This window comes from Callithrix jacchus, chromosome 20 (genome assembly GCF_049354715.1).
Source record: "Callithrix jacchus isolate 240 chromosome 20, calJac240_pri, whole genome shotgun sequence".
Taxonomy (NCBI): Eukaryota; Metazoa; Chordata; class Mammalia; order Primates; family Cebidae; genus Callithrix; species Callithrix jacchus.
The window spans coordinates 1,218,132-1,227,563 of record NC_133521.1 but is presented as its reverse complement, the minus strand read 5'-3'; the positions used below and the strand labels follow the sequence as shown (position 1 = coordinate 1,227,563).

The 9,432-nt window shown below is 49.6% G+C and overlaps 1 long non-coding RNA gene across 50 annotated transcripts in view; it reads left to right on the top strand.

Moving 5' to 3' along the window:
- The first annotated feature begins 2,568 nt into the window (after window positions 1-2,568).
- The window catches only part of LOC144580570 (uncharacterized), a 185,573-nt gene continuing 178,709 nt past the window's right edge, over window positions 2,569-9,432 (top strand). For 39 of the 50 annotated variants that reach the window (XR_013530374.1, XR_013530367.1, XR_013530354.1 and 36 more), the window contains exons 1-8: window positions 2,569-2,649; window positions 4,318-4,427; window positions 4,744-5,064; window positions 5,628-5,749; window positions 6,173-6,389; window positions 6,690-6,778; window positions 7,302-7,367; window positions 8,806-8,923. This is a non-coding gene — a long non-coding RNA (uncharacterized LOC144580570). Of the gene's footprint in view, window positions 2,650-4,317; window positions 4,428-4,743; window positions 5,065-5,627; window positions 5,750-6,172; window positions 6,390-6,665; window positions 6,779-7,301; window positions 7,400-8,805; window positions 8,924-9,432 lie in introns of all 50 variants that reach the window. The other 11 variants (XR_013530391.1, XR_013530387.1, XR_013530357.1 and 8 more) reach the window with 10 other exon arrangements.

Sequence of the window (9,432 nt, the reverse complement as noted above, 5' to 3'; positions counted from 1 at the left end):
CAGGTCAGGCAATTCCAGGGAAGGCCAGCCCAGACCAGGCCAGGCCAGGCGATTCCAGGGAAGGAAGGCCAGGCCAGGCTATTCCAGGGAAGGGAAGGCCAGACCAGGCCAGGCCAGGCTATTCCAGAGAAGGGAAGGCCAGGCCAGGCAATTCCAAGGATGAGGAGGCCAGGCCACGACAGGACAGGACAGGCAATTCCCTGGAATTGCCTGGCCTGGCCTGGCCTGGCCTAGTCTTCCCTTCCCTGGAATTGCCTGGCCTGGTCTGGCCATCCTTCGCTGGAATTGCCTGATCTGGCCTGGCCTTCCCTGGAATTGCCTGGCCTGGCCTTCCCTTCTCTGGAATAGCCTGGCCTGGCCTTCCCTTCCCTTCCCTTCCCTGGAATTGCCTGTCCTGTCCTGTCCTGGCCTAGCTTCCTCATCCCTGGAATTGCCTTGCCTTCCCTTCCCCTCCCCTCCCCTCCCCTCCCTTCCCCTCCCCTCCCCTCCCTTCCCCTCCCCTCCCCTCCCTTCCCCTCCCCTCCCCTCCCTTCCCCTCCCCTCCCCTCCCTCCCCCCCCTCCTCTCCCCTCGCCTTCCTCCCCCCCTCCCCTCCCCTCCCCTCCCCTCCCCTCCCCTGGCCTGGCCTGGCCTGGCCTGGCCTGGCCTAGTCTTCCCTTCCCTGGAATTGCCTGGCCTGGCCTTCCCTTCTCTGGAATAGCCTGGCCTGGCCTGGCCTTCCCTTCCCTTCCCTGGAATTGCCTGGCCTTACCTGGCCTGGCCTAGTCTTCCCTTCCCTGGAATTGCCTGGCCTGGCCTTCCTTCGCTGGAATTGCCTGACCTGGCCTTCCCTTCCCTGGAATAGCCTGGTCTGGCCTGGTCTGGCCTAGTCTTCCCTTCCCTGGAATTGCCTGTCCTGTCCTGTCCTGTCATGGCCTGGCCTTCTTGTCCCTGGAATTGCCGGGCCTGGCCTTCCCTTCCCTGGAATTGCCTGGCCTGGCCTTCCCTTCTCTGGAATTGCCTGGTCTGGCCTGTCCTTTCCTTTCCTGGAATTCCCTGGCCTGGCCTTCCCTTCCCTGGAATTCCCTGGCCTGGCCTTCCCTTCCCTGGAATTGCCTGGCCTGACCTAAACTTTTCTTCCCTGAAATTGCCTGGGCTGGCCTTCCTTTCCTGGAATGGCCTGGTCTGGCCTGGCTTTACCATCTCTTCCCTGGAATTGCCTTGCCTTGCCTGGAATTTCCCTGGCCTGCCTTTCCTTCACGTGCCTCGAATTGCCTTGCCTAGAATTTTCCTGTCCTGCCTTGACTTGCCCTGCCTCAAATTGCCTTGCCTGTAATTACCCTGCCCTGCCCTGCCCTGCCCAGGATGAGCAGTGATGAAAGATGCTCCTGGGGTTTCTGGCTGGGAAAAGTATTAGGGGTGGCACTTACCTAGGCTGAGGTAAGGAGAATACATGTCTGGGGTAGCAGTGGTGCTGGTAGCCCTTCACTGTCCACTGAGGAGCTTCTTCTGCATGACCTTGCACTCGTGCCCACCAGTCGCTGAGACATCGGTGGGCAACACCTGCTCACTGCATGGGGTTCCTGCCACTCCTGGCCGGCCCTGCAGACTGGGAAACTGCTCTTCGGGGGCCGGGGGCGGTGGCTCACGCCTGTAATCCCAGCACTTTGGGAGGCCGAAGCGGGTGGATTACGAGGTCAAGAGATCAAAACCATCCTGGTCAACATGGTGAAACCACGCCTCTACTAAAAATACACAAAATTAGCTGGGCATGTTGATGCGCCCCTGTAATCCCAGCTACACAGGAGGCTGAGGCAGGAGAATTGCCTGATCCCAGGAGGCGGAGGTTGCAGTGAGCCGAGATCGCGCCATTGCACTCCAGCCTGCGTAACAAGTGAAACCCTTCTCAAAAAAAACCAAAAAACAAACAAAAACCTCCTCTTTGGAGCTTCTGGGTGAGGGCAGCAAGTTGGGAGCCTGTGTACGTGGAAGTGCCAGCTCTGCAGCGGCTTCCATCACCAGCCTGCGCATGCGCGCTCCCGGAAGCCCCAGCAGCACCGCCTCTACTTCCGATTGGCTCCGTGTGAAAAGCCGGCCTCTGAAAACTTCACAGTGGCCTGCCTCTGGCGACGTCACGGCGATGCGCCTCCGGTGCACAGACGGGCCTCCAGCGACATCACCACGACATGCCTCCGGTGCACAGATGGGCCTCTCACGACGTCATGGCGACGGGCCTCCGACGCACAGACGGGCCTCTCACGACGTCATGGCGACGGGCGTCCGGCGCACATACGGGCCTCCAGTGACGTCACGGGCTACATGCCTCCAGGAACGTCACGGCGGCGCTGCTCCGGCGCACAGACGGGCCTCTCACGACGTCATGGCGACGGGCCTGCGGCGCACAGACGGGCCTCCAGTGACGTCACGGCGACGGGCGTCCGGCGCACATACGGGCCTCCAGTGACGTCACGGGCTACATGCCTCCAGGAACGTCACGGCGGCGCTGCTCCGGCGCACAGAGATGGGCCTCCCGCGACGTCACGGAGGCGGACCTTGGCGACCTCACGCGGAGGTGTGTTGCCGAGGAGCTGGGTTGTCCTCTCCGCAGGGCAGAGCCTGGTCACCTCCACCTCCCGCTGCATCCTGTGTGCTGCTCGCTGGAGAAGGGGAGGTAACAGACTCCGACCCAGCAGCGTGTTTCTGTGGTTAAAGATAGAGAAAGTGCGTCCGGACCCTGGGGAGGTGGGAAGTTTCCTTCAGGCCAGGAGCTCAGGAGCAGCCTGGCAAAGCGGGGGACCCCATTTCTGTAGTCCCACCTCAGCCTCCCACCTATTGAACCCCAGGGTTCAAGGCTGCGATGAGCTGTGATTCTCCCACAGCACTCCAGGCTGCAAGACTGAGGTAAACCCTGTCTTAAAAAATAAAAAAGAAAACTATCCAGGCGTGCCCCATTGGGGGGCTGCTTAAAGAAACACAGGCTGCCTGGGCCGGTAATAACAGCGCTTTGGGAGGCCGAGGTGGGAGCAACAGGACAAAACCCCGTCTCTACAAAAAGATACAAAAATGAGTCAGGCACAGCGCAGGCCTGGCCTAACATTTTGTATTTTTCTGTGGAGATGGAGGGGGCAGATGCTCCCATTTTGCCAGGCCGGTCTCCAACTCCTGAGTACAAGCCATCTTCTCACCTTGGCCTTCAGAGTTGTTGGGATTAAAGGTGTGAGCCGCGGCGCCCCACTTGGGTTAGGCTATTTAATACCAAAGTCCGAGGCCCGGCTTCCTGGCTGACACCCGTAATTTCAGCACTTTGGGAGGCCAAGGCAGGTGGATCACCTGACATCAGGAGTTCAGGACCAGTGTAGCCGACCTGATGAAACCCGGTTTCTACAAAAACTAGCCACATGTGGTGGCACATGCCTGTAGTCCCAGCTACCCGGGAGGCTGAGATGGGAGAATTGCTTAAACCCAGGAGGCAGGGGTTGCGGTTAGTCGAGATCACATCACTGAACCCTAGCCTGGTTGACAGAGCGAGACTCCAGAGTTTGAGACCAGCCTGGGCAATGTAGTGAAGCCCTGACTCTACAAAACAAACAAGTAAAAAAAGGCAGGTGTACCATGTCCACTTGTGTCCCCCGCCACTTAGGATGCTGAGGCAGGAGGATGACCTGAGGCCAGGAGCAGGTCTGTAGTGAGTAGGATCATCCCACAGCACTCCATCCTGAGCAAAAGAATGAGACCATGTCTCTAGATAACTAGCTAGATAATTGATATGTAGTTTTCTATCACAGTTTTTTCCATACATTTGAGCATATTTTTCTAAAGTAGCATTCAACGCAACAGCATTTTACCGAGTTATTAGTTGTTAATGTGATTATGTTTTCGTGAAGTACAGTATCCTTTACAAAAGCAGTTTTAGTCTGTCAAAGCACACACATAGGTCCTCAAGTGAATTTGCCTGATGTTGGTGACCTTGGTACCATTTTCTCCCATTGATTGGATCAGTCAGTAGTTTCAGGTGACTGTTACCCTTGGAGGAAGAGCCGAAAGGCAACAAGGAAGGGCACTGGTGTCCAGTGCCTTCTAGAAGCATTTTCACCTTCCCTTCCCTTAAGGTTTCCCTTGATGAACATGGAAGTACTGTATGTAGAATTGACCGTTCCAGCATCTTTGTATATTAGGCCAAATTTAGATGTCTTCTTTTTATGAGAGGCACCCTGGTAGGCTAGGGGAGTTACACATGACGTCTGCTCTCAGCTTCACTGTCCAGAGATGCAACATGGTCCAATCAAATAACATTCCCTGAGCTGGTTTCTCTTTTCCTTATTTATTTTTTATTTTTTAGAGACGGGGTCTTGCTCTTTTGCAGTGGTGTCATCTTGGATCACTGCAACCTCCACCTCTTGGGTTCAAGCGATTCGCCTGCCTCAGCCTCCTGAGTACCTCGGACTACAGGCACGTGCCACCACATCCCGCTAATATTTGTATTTTTAGTAGAGATGGGGTTTCCATTTTGGCAGGGATCGTCTTAATCCCTTGACGTCATGATCCACCTGCCTTAGCCTCTCACAATGCTGTGATTACAGGTGTGAGCCACCACACTTGCCCCGAGCTCATTTGTTTAGCTGTAAACTAAGAATAACAACTATACTAATCTAAAAAGACAGCTTATTTTATTGTCTTTTATTTTCTACGAAACTGTCTTTAGCACAGTAATCATTTTCTTTGCCATGCCACATTTGTTTTTGTTTTGTCTTTGTTTTTCTTTTAGATGGAGTCTGTTTTTTTGTTTTTGTTTTTGTTTTCTTGAGATGGAGTCTCACTGTTGTAGCCCAGGCTGCAGTGCAGCGGCATGGTCTTGGCTCATCCTGTATCATACCCACGGAGAGACGCTTTTTTTCTCCGGGGCCTGGGAAGCAACCAGGTTCCATGAGTTAAATGCAGATCTGAACCATACCAAGCCGGGATTAAAGTACACACCCTCCTCTTCTGAAAAGTAGCTAAGGATTCCAACTTGGTGTGGTGGAGAGTGTGGCAGAGCCAGACCAGACGAGGACTGATCACCTGGAGAAGCATGCTGTCAAAGGCCTTGGTGAGTGCTGAGTGCCATAGCTCACACCTGTAATCCCAGCACTTTGCGAAGCTGAGACAGGTGGATCACTTGAGGCCAGGAGTTTGAGTAGAGCCTGGGCAACATGGCAAAACCTGTCTCTACTCAAAACACACAAATTAGCCAGGTGTGGTGGTGCTTGCCTCTAATCCCAGCTACTCAGGAGGCTGAGACAGAATGGCTTGATCCAGGCAGGCAGAGGTTGCAGCGAGCCAAGATCATGCCACTGCACTCTAGCTTGGGCAACAGAGTGAGACTCCATCTCCAAAAAAAAACCATAAAGAGGAAAGGTCTACTTCTGGGCGTTGGGTGGGGGACTGCTGACCAAACTGGAAACTTTCTTCAGGTGGGGTTGTTTGTTTTGAGATTGAGTCTGGCTCTCTCTCCCAGGCTGGAATGCAGTGGCACACTCTTGGCTCACTACAACCTCCGCCTCCCCCTCTTCAGGTTCAAACAGTTCCCATGTCTTAGCCTCCTAAGTCGCTGAGATTACAGGCATGTGCCACCACACCAGCTAGTCATTTTTTTTTTTTTTTTTTTTGCAGAGACAGGGTTTCACCATGTTGACCAGGCTGGTCTCAAACTTCTGACCTCAAGTGATCTGCCCACTTTGACCTCCCAAAATGCTGGGATTACAGACATGAACCACTGTACCCAGCACCTTGAGGTGGGTTTTGAGGCTTCACTACAATACTAGTTTCCTGTTTCTGCTGCAACGAATTACCGCACACACTTAGAGCTTAAAATGATGTAGATGTATCTGGGCATGGTGGCTTATGCCTGTAATCCAACACTTTGGGAGGCTGAGGCGGGTGGATCACCTGAGGTCGGGAGTTCGAGACCAGCCTGACCAACATGGAGAAACTCCATCCCTACCAAAAATACATAAATAGCTGGGTCTGGTAGTGCATGCCTGTAATCCCAGCTACTCAGGAGGCCGAGGCAGGAGAATTGCTTCAACCTGGAAGGCAGAGGTTGCAGTGAGCCGAGATGGTGCCATCACACTCCAACCTGGGTAAAAAGAGCGGAGCTCCATCTAAAAAAAAAAAAAAACAAAAAAATGAAGCAACACAGATGTATTCCCTTACAGTTCTGAAGGCCAGAATTCTAAAGTCAGTCCCACTGACTCAAGGTGGGAGCAGGGCAGGCACCTTCCCAGGCTCTGTAGGAGAATGAGTTTCCTGGCCCCAGAGGCTTCCTGCAGTCCTCAGCTTGTGCTGCCCTTCTTGAATGACTTGAGGTTCCTGCTTCCAACACTACACTTCCCGTCGCTCTCCATCACCTGCTCTGTTCTGATAAGGATCTGGGTGAGTACATCAACCCCACTGTGACAAGCCAGAATAATCTTCCTGGCCAAAAGTCCTGAACTTCATTATATTTGCAAAGCCCCTTTTATCATACAAAGTCATGTTCACAGGTTCCTGGGATTAGGTTATGAGCATCTTGGGGGGTCACTCTCAGCCTATGACAGGTATGCTGCAAAACTATTAGACCTTCCTGGTGTTTCAGTGATTGGAAGGAAAAGGGTTGGGATTTTTGCTTTGGGGTTTCTCTGAAACTTGGTTTTTTTCTTCTTTTTTGAGATGGAGTCTTGCTGTTTTGCACAGGCTGGCTGCAGTCTTCATTCCCTGCAACATTTGTCTCCTGGGTTCAAGTGATTCTTCTACCTCAGCCTCCTGAGTAGCTGGGACTACAGGTACCTGCCACCATGTCTGGCTAAGTTTTGTATTTTTGGAGGAGATGGGGACATGGAGGGGGTAGTGGAAGGTGGGGGAGAGGACGGAAGTTTCTGCTATGTTGCCCTCAGCTCAAGGCGATCCACTTACCTCTGCTCCCTAAGTGCTAGGATTACAAACCTGCATCACCTCACTTGTTACTGTAAAGTCTTATTTCCACACAGCTGAGACATGTTTTAAAAAGTTTGCCAAAAGACCCCTGGAGACATTCTCATTGTGGCCTCCTTGTTGTCTTATTTAATTTGATTGTTCTTTTCTGCCCTCCTCCTCTTCAGAAATTAAAAGGATAAAAAGAGATACTAAACTTTAAAACTTTTCTCACAGTCTAATTAAACTAATTATAAGAACCGTCAAAAAACGGAAGAATGTTTTCAAAAGCAGTAAAATGATATGGACTGTTGAGATATAAAATATAGGAAATAAGTCATCATACGTTAATGTTGCTCTGAAATTATTGACAATCAACCTTTGTTCAATTTTCAGAGAAATGCAGTGATGGTATCACCAATCTACATAAACACGTTGAAGAACTATCCAAAAGAAAACATGGTACGTTGAAGAACTGTCTGAAAGAAAATATGGTATGTCTAAACTGGAAAAGTCCTGTAATGCTTTGTTCATGAGAGTTTACACAATGGAGTCAGTGTTCATCTTGTAGTGTCTGTCCAAGCATTAGGAACATTCTAATTTCTAGGTTACTGCAAAGCTAAGGAAAAGTTGTATCTCTTAAATTATCAGTCAGCATTTCTTTCAAACTTTCAGCATGGATATTGGGGATTCATTTACATATTTATTGCAAAGCCCTGGATCTTATGGATTTAATTAATATTGTTTATTTTTAAACTAATGGTTTCTCTTTATCTGCTTTGTTAAATTCAGTATTTGGTCAGGCATGGTGGCTCATGCCTGTAATCCCCGCACTTTGGGAGGCCAAGGTGGGCAGATCACGAGGTCAGCTTGGCCAAGTCTCTTATCCTGTCTGAGGCTTAGTCTGCTCTTTAGTGGTCCTGAGAACTGAAGATCTATCTGGAAGATTTGATAACATGCTACAGTGCTTCACATAACACCGGGTATATAGATACATAATAAATGCATCTTCCTTATGTTTGTATTTACTTACTTATTTTTTGAGACAGAATCTTGCTCTGTTGCACAGACTGGAGTGCAGTGGCATGAGATCTTGGCTCACTGCAACCTCTGCCTCACGGTTTCAAGCAATTCTCCTGCCTCAGCCTCCCAAGTAGTGGGGATCATAGGCGTGCACCACCCATGCTCAGCTAACTTGTGTATTTTTAGTAGAGATAGGGTTTCACCTTGCTGGCCAGACTGGTCTTGAACTCCTGACCTCAAGTGATCCACCCGGCTTGGCCTCCCAAAGTGCTGGAATTTCAGGTGTGAGCCACTACACCCAGCTTATGTTTTTATGATATTGTTAATTTAGTACTACTCTGAGTTAAAATCATTTGCTATTAAAGTTTTAGGAATTCACTGTTTTATATATTGAATGACAATTGTTATAAATGTCAGTGTTTTGTTTTTATAAGGTGCAACTGATTATGTTGTGGGGCTTTTGTTGTGATGGTCGTTTATTAGATTGTTCTCTTTAAAATAATCTTAAAACAAAATAATCTTAAAAAATAAGGTTTTGTTTAAAACTAATTTGTTTAAAACAATGTTCAGCTGTTGTGAAACTATAAAAACAGTCTTCACGTTTTATAATTTTAAAGCAATATTAATGGTGATTGCCTTAGGGAAAGATACTTTCTCTGTAATATGAAAGTATAATATTCAAGTTTAGTGTACAGCAAAGGATATTAAATCTAAGCACTAATGTGCACGTGAAACGCTAGTACAAATATCAGTGTTTAGCAGATAGACCTTAACACATACTGATAGCAAATAAACGGAGCTGTTTTGATGGGAGACTATTGTTTATGTTTGATTTTAATATTCCTCATGCTCCTGACTTTTTTTTTCTTTGAAACAGAGTCTTGCTCTTTCACTCAGGCTGGAGTGCAGCGGTGTGATCTGGGCTGACCGAAACCTCCACTTCTCAAGTTGAATTTATCCTCTTGTCTCAGCCTTTCTAGTAGCTAGGACTACAGGTGAGTGCCACCATGCCCAGCTAATTTTTGTATTTCTAGTAGAGATGGGGTTTCACCATGTTGGCCAGGCTAGTCTCAAACTCCTGACCTCAGGTGATCAACACACCTTGGCCTCCCACAGTGCCGGGGTTACAGGTGTGAGCCACTCCCACCTGGCTAACTCTTGACTTTTTTTTGAGATGGAGTTTTGCTCTTGTTGCCCTGGCTGTAGGGCAATAGCTCAATCTCGACTCACTTCAACCTCTGCAACTCCCTGGGTTCAAGGTATTTTTCTGTCTCAGCCTCCAGACTAGCTGGGATTACAGGCATATGCCACAGTTAATTTTATGTTTCATTAGAGATGGGGTTTTTTTCATGTTAGTCAGGCTAGTCTGGAACAGTGTACCTCAGGTGATTTGCCTCCCTCAGCTTCCCAAGATGTGGGGATTACAGGTGTGAGCCACCATGCCCAGCCCAGCTCTTGACTTTTTAAAGCTGTTCTATTAGTTGAACCATGAGTAAATAAATGC